Source organism: Dendroctonus ponderosae, unplaced genomic scaffold (assembly GCF_020466585.1).
Source record: "Dendroctonus ponderosae isolate FM_Combo_2020 unplaced genomic scaffold, Dpon_F_20191213v2 Dpon_F_20191213_1, whole genome shotgun sequence".
Classification (NCBI taxonomy): domain Eukaryota; kingdom Metazoa; phylum Arthropoda; class Insecta; order Coleoptera; family Curculionidae; genus Dendroctonus; species Dendroctonus ponderosae.
Window position 1 is genome coordinate 31,859,202 of NW_026017110.1, and position 13,490 is coordinate 31,872,691.

The window sequence follows — 13,490 nt, forward strand, 5'->3', positions numbered from 1 at the left end:
ATTCGCAGATGACATTGTTCTGATAAGCAATAGTTTAGACAAAGCAGCAAAAATGCTTGATAGGCTGCATAATGCTTCATTGGATGTAGGCCTTAAAATCAATGTTGCAAAAATTAAAATCATGACAAACCTTGTTTCGAACCAAAATACAGTTCTGGGTAATTCTCAAATTGCACAAGTTACATCTTACGTGTATCTCGGCCACGAACTACGAATAGATAGAGATAATCAGACGAGTGAAATTAAAAGAAGAATATCACTAACTTGGGCTGCCTTTGGGCGACTTGGTTATATATTTAAAAAAACATCCCCATTTGCCTCAAACGTAAGGTGTTTGAAAGCTGTGTCCTACCAGTTATGACCTATGAAGCCGAAACCCTGACTCTTACTAAAAACTCCGTGAGGAAAATGAGAGTGGCTCAGAGAGCCATGGAACGTTCTATGATGGGAATATCGTTAAGAGATAGGATTACGAACGAGTATATTAGGAGGCAAACGAGAGTTACAGACGCTGTTGAAAGGATACCTTCCCTAAAGTGGAACTGGTCTGGACATATGGCCCGTATGAGGGATGGAAGGTGGACTAAAACACTACTGGAGTGGAGACCACGGCAAGATGCCACACGCAGTAGAGGACGACCTCCTACTAGATGGTGAGACGATCTGAGGCGCTTCAAAGACAATTGGGCACAAGATAGAAGACTAATAATGGACAAAGTTACGGGAGGCCTATGTTCAGCAGTAGACAACTACGAAGAACTTACGCCAACGAAGTGCTTGAGATAGAGGACGACTGGCTCAAGCAATTGAGACAGATAGTGGACTACCAATAGGTGTTCGAGTTTACTATCACTTCATTTCAGAAAATTGCAGCAGAGCCTTCTAGGGGAACTTGGAGCGATGCACAAATACTGGCATTTTGATAAGCGGATAGGACGGAGCCCAGTAATGATACGTCGTAATGATACGTCGTTTGCGCAATGAATATTACAGAGGCACAAATATGCTCCGAGTTAGAGAAAACGGGTATAACTTTTAAGACTTCTTGTCATGTAACGGCGTAATTGTAAATAGATTGATCCATAAGTTCTACACACAGATAACACATTCGGACGAACATGCATATAAGCACATTCGACTAATATATCGCTTGTTAACTCAAATGGAAAGCAAGTTGGGCCAGTTTGCCCCATTTCAAAGTTAAATTTATATTCAACGCCAAAAAAATTAATAATTCTTTCAGAAATGTCTGTAAAATGATTCTTATTTTGTTAATCATCAAAGCAATAATAACAACAATTGTGCCAGTATTCGGACTATCTACTTATTGGCCCTCAGGTTCTTTTATTAAAAGAGTCTCTTTTGTATTTGTATTCTTTAATGGAATTTCTTGGTGGACAAAACACATACATTATTGAAGTTCCAACAATAGGAATGCTGGACGTTTGTCACTATCCGACAATTTGGTAAGAAGTAGCTCTAATGTGCTCAACGTTTATTTGAGGAAATTATTTTTGCTAAGATTAAAGAAAGTCGCCATTTATTAGTTCAACTTTCACTTTACTTCAATATACTACAGCAAATTATTTACAGATCTTCCCATATTCCAGAATGCGAATCAATGGTTACAGAGGAAACAAGATTAAGCTAAAGTCAAGCCTGTGGTGATTTGTAATAACCCGCAAACATTTTAAGAAGCTTCTCAAGTAAGATTGAGACTACGTTTTACCAATAATTTTTTGATACTTTACATTTATCAATTAAATAGCATTAGCTGTTTTTCACAGAAAATTATAAATCCTTATTAGCAACATTTATTAGGATATTACATAATTAAAAATTAATACTTTTATTCTATCAAATCATGATTATCATGCGGCCTGAAAATATGCATGCTTTGATAATTCGCAATGTCAAATGTATGATTTCAATAAACTGAAACACATTTAAGGCTTGCAGTCGACAATTGAGATATAAATACAATTGTCTATAAATTAACCGAATTGAAATAAGACGTGCAGTCGGCAGCAGCACCACAACTCGAAATTGGGCAACAGCACGACGTGAAACCGCATCCATTACAAGTTCCAACGCTCTCTTAATAGTACACCCGAATGTTCTAAAAACAAATCTATTGTTCCTTCGTCTCAAGCGGTTTAGTAATTAGGGCAGCTAGTTACAAATTCCCTAATGGTTCACGTAGTCTCTTAACTTAGCTAGTAACAGGCCTCGGCTCATGGTGACCGTGAATTTTCTTAGATGATATTTAACAAGAAAGAAGTCATTTCTGCTCCTGTTCGCTTTTGTGTTTGTAATAGATAAAATACAATGGACGATAAAGTAAATCGAGTGAGTGAAAAAATTGTCGTCATTCCTTTTAAGGGGCTATACGGATATATCATATCTGTTTCTATCTAAACAAGCTGTATAATTTTTGACCATGCAATGGAGAACCACCGACAAACATGTCCATTATCAATAAATATTTTCATCGTTCATGGCACTTCCAGAACCGGTTTCAAGCCCTGGCTCTCATTAGCTGAGGTCACTTACGAGCTATGTAAGTGACATCCAAATACTCATATTTTAATTGTGTATAAACGAAACACCTCATTGAAAATGCGCAAAAGACCGTTTGTTGGCAATCGACATTATTCAGAGCGTGGTGCGGGATGAAGGCACTTGGGCAACAGTAGCCTAGAGAATGTGTTACACATACAAGGTGATTACAAATTGTTGACCTCATTCCTTTTAAGGGGCCATAGAGGTTCACATAGAAAGTACGAAGAAAATATTGGAAAAAAATGTTACGAAAATGTCTAGAAGATATTAGCAAGTAAATATCGAATTTCAACAAAGGTCACAGCGGCAATGATGTTTTTCTCATTTTAAGCTACTAGGTACATAACGTTTATCAAGAATAACAAGCCGTTGTCAAATTGTGACTTACTTCGAAGCTCTTTTCAGGCATGTTAGATTTTAAAAAATAATATAATTGGCTAAGAACAAGGTCTCTATTGGTCTGTCACATACAGAGAGAGAAGTAATAATAAGCTGAAAATAATCGTTGAGTATTGCTTTTATTGCTTGAATATGCTTCAGTCATGATAAAAGTCATGGATTCCCGGCATCATGGCTGGGGGGTGTTTTTGCAGATTACTTTATCTTAGGAATTTGGCCTTCTTGGAATACATTAGTCTGGTGATTGATGGCCGAGATTTATGGCATTGGTTCTGCGTATATGACATCATATCAACAAGAGCTAACACGGCCTTCCTGACACCATATCGGCGTCGAGCTGGATTCTAAAAGAAATTATTATGGTTTCTCTCGTCCATGGACGGCTCATTTGAGTGATCAAGTCAAATGGGGAATAAGAGGGGAAAGGGAAAAAGGAGTTCAAGGGAGGACGCACCTCTCGCTACGGTTTATTTTCTAGGCCTTTCCTGCTCGATTATCTGAGCTACGCTCGGTGGATTTTTCGGTATTCTCGAGCCAATGCACTCGGTGGTTTTTTCGGTATTCTCGGGCCAAGGACCATTTGAAATCAACTATCGGAATGATGTGTCTTCCGTTACACCGCCTGTTTTATAGCTGGTTCCGTTATTGAGTGTGGTGTCCCTTCAAGACAATAGCCACCCTTCGGGAAGGTCACATAACTTCCGTCATTGAGTGTGGTGCCCTTCGAAGCAATAGTCAGCCTTCGGGAAGGTCACACATAACTCGTGTTTCTTTCCTGACAATATGGGTGGTCGGGACGATAAGCTTGGTGCGAGGGTCACGAAAGTCGGCGTTGAATGATGATTTCATCACCCTCGGGTATAATCGTACTTAGCGCGGTAAGATCAGCTGGGCGATGAATTGTTATCATTGTTGCTGCTGATTCGTCATCGAGATATCCGGTGACCATTTTTAAATTAAATTCCCAAGGAAATTCAAGTTCATGGATGGCGTTAAGTTTTTTGAGTTTTTGGTTGGTATATTCGAGTAAGGTCTTAAATTGGCTACTGCTCGATGTACAAAGTGGTGTCAGACAAGTGGTACTGAGCGAGGAAAATGATCAGAAAGATTTTGCACTAATGTAGGCCATGTTTGTTCGGTAGGCTTCCATTCTAAAAAAGCTAATTTTGCACGCCATTCTAATGCATGGCTAACTTTGGCAAACATTTATTTGTCATCTTTATCGTATTTTTGTTTAATGGCTGATGCGATTCGTAACCACTCAGACATAGTATAGGATGATTTACCAACATCATATCGAGTTAATGAAATGTTTGGATAACTATTTCTAAGGTTACTTGTTGAAGTAGACGGTTGCGCTTCTGTTTCAGCAATCGCTTGGACGCGGGGTGTTATAAGCGCTAAGTTATATAAGAGAGCACATTCCTATTAACCACCCAACAGTAGTAAACGCAAAAGTGATTTTCAAAATTTTAAGGTAAGTACATAAAATGTTTGTTGTTGCTGTTGTTAGAACTTTTTACCGGCATGTTATTGTTCGCATTTGTTAGTATAGTATATAAGAACATGTTACTGATGAAATATTATTATGTATTAACTGATTTTAATTTTCATTTGAGATAACTTTGAAAATTGTAAAAGCAAGCATTATGGAATACTATTCCATATTACCCGATTATTTATTATCACATTACCCAGCATTTTTTCGCAAATGCATATGCCCAAAACCGATTTAAAAAAAATGGAGAAGCCTGCCAAAACACCTAGTCCGACACGTAAAAAGTGGAATAAAGAAGATATGAAGAAAGCTGTGTTAGCCGTAAGAACTCAAAGATTGGGCTTCTTGAAGACATGTAAAACTTTCAATGTTTAAATTTTTTTCTCATATAGTATATTCCTTTAATCAATCATTTTCGTTTTTGGTTTTTTATTTCACTTGTTACTTTCCGGGATAATAGCAAAAATAAAAATGGTATTCTTTAATCCCCGCCGCTACTCTAATGTTAATTAGTTAAATTGCCATAAAAACATTGTTGCCGTCCTTCTGATATAGTTTATTGCAAATATCTCAGTTTCTAATAGTAATATTATATAACTGAAAATTGTCATCCAATTTTATAAGCTTAGTAACAGCTGGAATAGTTTCCGCTACTTACAGTAAGAACAACTGTAAACTTAAAATAAATTGCAAACCTGAAAACTCTTTTTAGCCCTCGCGCAAAAAGCAAAACATCAATACTTAATTATTTATTATAATTATTTAGCTAATTATTTAGTAATAACAATTTTCTTTAAGTAGGATCCATTATTTTAAATATCTTCTTAACATTTCAGTTGATCTACGTATTCGGATATTTGCAATGCGGTTTCCGGCACAAATCCTAGGTCGCAAATCCGCTTTTGCAAAGAATTTTCATAAAATTACTTCCAAAAAACTTGATCAATTACACGTCAAACTTAATAAAGTTATTGATAGTACAGCGCAGATATTATTATACATTATTACAATAAAAGATAAAATCAACATTTTCGGGCATCAACAAAAGACTGGTAAAAATTTACAAGCTGTCGCATTGTGTTTATAAAAAGTCCAGGATCCTGGCTGGCCCTTAAGCATTTTATTTCGCATTTTCACGACAAACACGTACCAGCCTGACCGACAATATGAAATTAGCGATCTTCCGCAGGGGAGGTCGGAACACCCTAGGGGTCCCACTCGAGGCACGGAAAAAACATTGAAAAGCACAGAACTGTAACATTCACAACAAAACTCGAAATTGCCTCGTTTAATTTAATTAGCCCGCTATTTTCAGAGAGAATCTATCAAGCGTCGGAATTTCGCAGATTTAGAAGCATATTTTTCCAGGAATGAATAGATATTTATTGTTTATATTTATCCACAGGTTTGCTTAAAATTTGTCAGTTTTCATTTAAGCAAATAAATTTACATATTAATTGATAACGTTTGCCTTCTTAGATGAAGTTCAACGTGAGCCAAACGCTATGAAATTGTCCAGTTTCGTGAATATCATTGAATAGTCACACTTCAAAAAATGTGCTTTGAGTTTCCACAAAATTTAAATTCTAAACATTTTTGCTGAGACAAATTATATAAACTTTCTTCCTCAAAACACTTTTTCACACAATTTCACTTCATTACAAAATGCCCTGATCAATTAAGTTAAAACAAATAGAGACATTAGGGTTTTGTGAAATTAGGACGCATAAAAACACACAAATAAGGCCATTTTTAAGTGGACTCTTATTTTCACTCGCTTGACGCAAAGACGCTCAATAATAAATTCCGACACCACTAACGGACAAAAAGGTTTTTGAATAAGGCGTGAAAAATCCCTTTTAACTTTACAGGTGTTTTAATAATCAGAGTTGCAAAACCTAATAAATTTCTGCACCTTCAACCGGTCCTCTTTTATTCACTGCCATGAAAAAGTCACAATATTTCTCGCCCTCTTTAAACCGTATTTTAATCGTTTAATGTAGCTTTTTTCGCTCCGATAAAGTTTGCCCTTTGAGGGCATGAATTCCTTCGTGCTCAACTATTAACAAACTGGATATTACATAAAAATTTGTTTAATTTATGAGTATCATTTCCATAAAGTTTTGCTTAGCTGGATTCCGTATGTCCGCATTTTGATGAAAGGTCTGATGCACCTGATGATTTAAAACAATTGCATTAGCAGATCATTTTTAAATCGATTAACAGCAGACATGTTAAAATAAGTGGAAATACAAATAAAATACTTTCCAGTGATAATAATAATCCCTTTTATTTTATTTTAGTTAATATTCATTGCCAAAACATAACAACCAGTAAACATTTATTTTCAGAATCACCCATTTCCTTTTGAGTAGCTACTTTGCTAAGAACTTTTGCAAACTTGATTCGTCATTCTTGCGAATTTGTGGTGAAACACAATATTCCTTTTCTATCTCTCTGACGAGGGTCAAATAATTCATCCATATTAGTCACTCAGTCACTTGCCTTTAATTCCCCAACAATTGATTTCGCGTTTTGTAACAAACTGCCAATTTTTTTATAACTGGAAGTTTTATTTTGATGGGGGCAGAATAACTTGAAATAGAAAGTGGATATGAACGTACTACAATAAACAGATAAATAATACGGTTTATATGCGAAAATGTTTAAACATCTCATTTACTAAGTCTCGTTATTCGCCCGTTTATGATAGCACCCGCTTTAGCAAATAATGTGTCACATTTCAATTCACATTAACATTGAATAATCCACAATAACAACAAACATAAATTCGTGTTTGGCAAACCTGGACAAAGTATTACTCGAGCTAATTTTGTTACCACCAAAAGATAATTTAAAAAAATATGTCGACCTTACAACGTCTATTACTATTCAAATAACTTTCATTTCATCTCTGACTGAATTCATATTTAAAAATGGCCAGCTTGCTTAAATGCAGGTGCACATTCTGCTTAAAACTTTTGTTATTTTACATTTCAACTGTAATGGAATTTATGTCTTAGACTCTTAGCTTGCTGATAGCTCACATGCAAGTGCACGTTCTGCTTAGTTTGCTGGTTATGGGCATATAACTTCCGAGCTAAGTTTCTTTAGAAAAATCCCTGGTTTTTTAAGATTTATTATAGAATGTCAGAAAACTAAATATTCATAGACTAAATCTGCACGACTATGGTTCCTAGAGAACTGAACAGTAATTCTCATAAATAAAAAGTGATAATATATTTTCCGTTGACAAATGGTTACTGAAACTGCTGCAACTGGACAGAGCGCTCGACGGTGTCGCATCGGCTCAGTGCTGCTGCGAAGTGCCAATCACTGTTTCGGTTTTATGAGACGGTTCCAAAAACAACCGGTTAAATCGGCTAACTGTAACTATGGTTTCAGATTACACGTTTCGAACACTGTTATTTTCGCGGTTACGTTAAATACGGACCATCCCTAATATCTGGCAACCTTCAGTGTTTTGGAACTTCACCCGAAACGGTTTCAAGAATTGATCGTTGAGAGTCATAGAAAAATGCGAGTTAACATAACAATTGATGTTAATACCTAGCTCATTTATTGAGCTGGCGTTTACTCTAGATCAGATTATACTTCCTACTACAAGAGACGTTAGGGTAGAGATGCCGCAAAACCAGCAGGGCCTGGGTAACTAACGCAAAATGGGGGGAAACGATTACAGAACTAGACTTGTACACCGCAATGTATACAACACAACGTCTGCCAGACTGCGCTACATAACTTGAGGCTTTAGACAGAAATTACAACACAACGAATCTGATTTGAGCAACTAAACTTAGCCAGGACCAAGAACCCGTTGAGGTTAGAAGTATTTGGGAGCTTGGATAGATATCAAAAGTACTGGAGGAATATAGCCACTAAAGGCTGTTTGTGAGGTATGTGAAACCTGTGAGTAAGAAAAAGTTGCTCGAACTTAGCAAGTAACGGACAAAAATGATTGAAGCATTTATGGCCAGACGACTCCACTACAGCTAAAAATTTTTAGAATGTTTCTGTGTCCTCCGAATACCTGTAGAGTGTGGTGTTTAAAAAAAATAGCAAGATCCATTGGGTCGCGGGCCAGATGTTCCAGGACACGTGTAACATCTTTTCAAAATTATTCAAGAACTTTATGGTTTCAGAGACATCAAGAGGAGCTCATTTTTCATGGTTGAATACCACTTCGGCGAAAAAGAAATCGCCCTATTAAACGGACAGCAACCAGGCTCATATTCTACACACCCTGAGCTCCAGAACCCTAGCTCTGCTCGATGCATAAGGAAATATTTTCCTACCAGCACCCGTAACAAAAATCCTTCGTTCGAAAAGAATCGACATTCTTCACATCGAATTTATGAGTAATAGTCATACAGCGTGGAACACCCAAATAAAAACAATTAAAATCTTTTGATCCCTATAGTGAACTCAGTGCAGCTAACAGTTATGCACAAACTCTCAACATTTTACGTTGGAAACACGAGCTTCTGGTAACTGAGTTAAAACCTAGTCCAATTCTCTATTCAACATTTCTGTAGTTGTCAACGTTACGGCAAACAATAAAAACAAAAAGTTCATTCATGCAATTAGCTAAAATCTCTTCAGCAAGCAAGATACCAGTCGCGAATTGTAAACCGATATTTGTTCTGTCCTTAATACGATAAGATAATGACTGACAACTTTCGTAAATTTATATCCTGACGCAGCCATAGGTTAGTGCTATTGAAAAACTTCGGTTAGTGCTATTGAAAAACTTCTCTCAACAATTTTTGAATGGTTCTTCTGAAGCGGGGATTGGTCGAAATTGATTTACCACCATGGTTGTCAGACTTACATCATTGCAAGTTTTTTCCGAAAAGTTTCATAAAAAAATAGCTTAAAAGTCGCAAGTAAACCAATTAGAAAATTTGATTCTTCTTATACGCTACAGCAGCAATTAGAGAAATTTCATTTAAACAAGCTTCAAACAGAAAACTAGGGTAAATCAAAGAACCGTTGAATATAAGCTCAGGCCAAGCGCTTTTATCAATTTCATCAGCACAAGGGGCGTCGCTAATTAATCGTTTGTTGGTCTAATTTTTAAACCTTTTTGTCCTTTCAACAACCCATACACAAACTATCCTGGTCTGCCATTTTAATATAATTTTTTAATTTAATCGGCTTTAATCTGTTTTCAATATTTATGAAGGTACCATCAAATTAACCATATTCAAATGTTTTCGTTTTACCTAATAAGCTTCTAAGAAACAATACCATTAGCACTGATGATAAAACAGTGTGAACTATTCTACTTTATCTTTAATTCGGATTTACTTCCCACATTCACTGTAATGCCGGATAAATTAAATGATTCCAATTTACCGTCGTATTATTCCTCCGCAACTGATTGATGACGTGCAATGTCTAACACTGCAGGTTGTTTAACAGGAAACGCTTACTTGTAGAATTTCAGCACAAAAATAAAAAGTCGCAATTTGTTACATCGCATTACAGTCACATTACAAACATCAGTTCTTTTCCTAGATACAACGTTGTAAGCGCCAATTAAAATTGAAAGATAATTTGTAGACCTAGTTTAAAATTCGCGATAGAGAAATGGGCGAACCGTGCACAACAATTGGCATTAGATATGGGTGGTCCTCAACTAATGTACAAAAATTCACTGACATAGAGGGTGATTAAAAATTGGCGTCATTCCTTTTAAGAGGTAATAGGGGTTCACTTAGAAGGTGCGAGAAAAATACTGAAATTTCGATAATTTCACTTGAAAAGATATTAACAGTTGAAAATCGAATTTCAACTTATTTATTTGTGTTCTTAAGCATTATTTTGAAAGTGTTCCATGTTTAATTGGAAGCATATTGGAATACTTAAGCATTTAAAAAGAAAAATTATAATCTTTGCATCAAATCACGAAAATTTTTATATTAAAATAGTTCTCTTCTACAATTTTTTGAGGAAAAGCCAAAGCCGAAAGATGTTGTTTGTCATTAACAGATAGTTACAGGTGGATGCGAATGTCAATAATAACAATCATTTGTCAAGCTGTGACTTACTTCGAATTTCCTTTCACAAATTTGAGGATATGCGATTAGTTCAGGGGAAATGCTACGGTAACATAGCAGACGCTGAAAGAACTCACGCCAACAAAGGGCGATGAGAGTAGTTCCAGGAAGATAGTGGACGACAATAGATGTTCGGGTTTCAGACACAGAGGAACAAGTATTCAACATAATTGCAGAAAAGCCTTTCAGGGGCACACAGAACATTGCGCAACAACTGGCACTTTCCCAGGCACCAAATAAATATCGGCTACCTTCCTACCACGTACGTAAGATCATATTAAACCAATGGATTACTGAACACCCGTATAACTTGAGCAGGAGTTAATTAAACTAATACGAAAAGCTGCTCGAGAAGAGTGCATAATAAGATTACACAGGCACTTGTTAGGAGTTACACACTCAAATGTAAGTTTTTGTACTTTGCAAATAAATTAATAATTCAAGGTTATGAGTTTCGAAATAGGTTCCGTTATTCAACGATTCCTGTTGAATTTACCGTTTATCCTTGTCGATCTTATTATCACTCTTTGTTTATAAATGGTTACCGTAGTTTTAGGTTACCCTGAAAAACGTTGTTGCCGTATTTCTAATATAGGCTTTTGCAAATTTCACAGTTTTTAATAACAATTAATTTGTTTTACCAATTTTTCTGCACTCCTAAAACACCGCCAGAAAACCCCTCCAGAGGAATGAGGCCAATTTTGAATCACCCTGTATTGTTTAGGCTAAAATATTGCGTTTCAGGCAAATTTATCTTATTCGAAAGTTAATAGATTCCTAGATACAGTTTCAAAGTGTAAATAAAAATGTCGCTTTTTCTGACTACATTTTTAACCAGTTTTACTAGAACCACAGAAATTTGAGTTTGGGGGTTTTTTAGATCGGCAAATCCAAATTTCCCATTGGTTGGTTTGTAGTTTATACGGGGTGATTCAAAATTGGCGTCATTCTTTTAAGGGGTGATAGAGGCTCGCTTGGGGAGTACCAGAAAAATATTGAAAATTTTTTTTTCGAAAATTTCTGGAAGACATTAACAGTTGAAAATCGAATTTCAACTTTGTTATTAAGCATTATTTTGAAAAAATCCCACATTGGCTTGGCAGCCTATTGGAATACTTAAGCATTCAAAAAGAAAAATTAGGATCTTTGCTTCAAATTACGAAAAATTTTGATATCAAAAAAGTTATCTTCTACAATTTTTTGATGAAAAGGCACAGCGGCAATGATGTTTTTTGTAATTAACAGATAGTTACAGGTGGATAGCCCTTGTCAATAATAACAATAATTTGTCAAACTGTGACTTACTTTAAATTTCCTTTCACGAATTTGCTGATATGCGATTAGTTCAGGGGAAATGCTACAGTAACATAGCAGAAGCTGAAAGAACTCACGCCAACAAAGGGCGAGGAGAGTGATTCCAGGAAGACAGTAAACGACAATTGATGCTCGGGTTCCAGGCAAACAAGTATTGGACATAATCGAATCAGGGCCTTCCAGGGGTACTCAGAGCACAATAACTGACACTTTCCCAAGCACCAGGTAAATACCGAGGAAAGGCGTTTTTACGATACACACAGCACAAGGAGATACAAATGGAGCACGAGTTAATTAACTGAATACGAGAAGCTGCAAGCCAGCCAAGCTGAGCCTTCAGTTCGGATTAAATGCAGCTTAAAATAAAATTTCTGGACCCCATATATAAACAGAAAAAGGTCGGTTTGAAAAAGCCCGATCATGACGCCATATCAGTCTCCGGACCGGTTACCACAAAAAAAAACAGTGAAAACCAAAATATATTTATTTTCCTTCTTGGACGAGGTCCCCAGGACTCGTTAATCAAATGTCCTCAGACGGGCCGTCAAAAATCAGATAAATTGGTTTTTACGCATGGGGAATATGGAAGGTAAATAGTTTACCAGAATATGGTTACGGGAAAAATTCCATGGTATATACAATAAGTGCCGAAAATAAAGGTAATTACTAAGAATATTTAATTAAATTATTTGTATTGGGGATTCGGTCTGGGCAACTATAAGAAAACAGAAACGCTTGTCAGCTACCAAGCTTTCCACAATATAATTAAATTTACATTAGAATTACTAGTTGAGCTATGGAGCTACGGCAACGTATTAAACAACAAACTTACAGACAGACAAACAGGCACTTACTGCATATTGTTCGATGTCGAAGGAGACGTGGTAGTCAATTATTGAAATTAACAACTAAAAGCCTGCTAATGCTCGAAACACTTAAATATTTGGGAAACTAGTGATCCGAGGAAAACATGTTTTATATGAGATGTTAATATCTAGAAGGGAGAAATTTATTCGCGCCACAAAAACAACGCCTACTTCGACCTTGTAAACTAAGCACGGGTTAACTTGAGAACTTCAACCGCCTTGGACATTATTTATTCAGACAAATTTTTTACAAATTTCTTACTGCTAACTTATCTACGAGTCTTAATTCTAACATCTTTAGAGTGTTTTACACTCTTTGCATGCTGACATCACTGACTTAACCTACCTTAATCTACCTTAACCTACTGTGGGCACATTACCCCTAAGTTTAGACCTAAATCTAATACACCTTCTCTTGTTACCTAAACTAACTTACAGCTAGTCCTGGTCTACAATGCTAATTAACTAACCTAATTATGTCCACTTGCCCTCTACCTTATTCTACTTAAAAACTTAAGCCTACTACAACCTCTCTTGCGTCCTAAATCTAACGTAAAGTAAACCTAAAAAACCTTAAAATCTTATAAATCCTAAAAACCTAAAAATCTAAAAACCTAAAAATTAGCCCATGGTCCTCGATGTGGTGCTGGAACTGGTCATCGCATGTGGTCCACGTCTTCTTCTTAGACAGTGTCCGCAGGGAGAGGCCTGCGGTCACTGTGAAATTTGTTGGTGCAAGAAGCCCGGACAGTGGGATTCTTGCTTTGC

The 13,490-nt window shown here is 36.3% G+C and overlaps 1 protein-coding gene and 1 long non-coding RNA gene across 4 annotated transcripts in view; both read right to left on the reverse strand.

Moving 5' to 3' along the window:
* The window catches only part of LOC109534691 (furin-like protease 2), a 904,557-nt gene that overhangs the window by 543,006 nt on the left and 348,061 nt on the right, over positions 1–13,490 (reverse strand). The gene's annotated exons all lie outside the window — the stretch shown is intronic.
* Positions 12,919–13,484, reverse strand: LOC125505772. Its single transcript, XR_007282393.1, has 2 exons — positions 13,337–13,484; positions 12,919–13,285 (listed from the first exon to the last, which is right to left on the reverse strand). It is a non-coding gene; the product is annotated as an uncharacterized LOC125505772 (long non-coding RNA).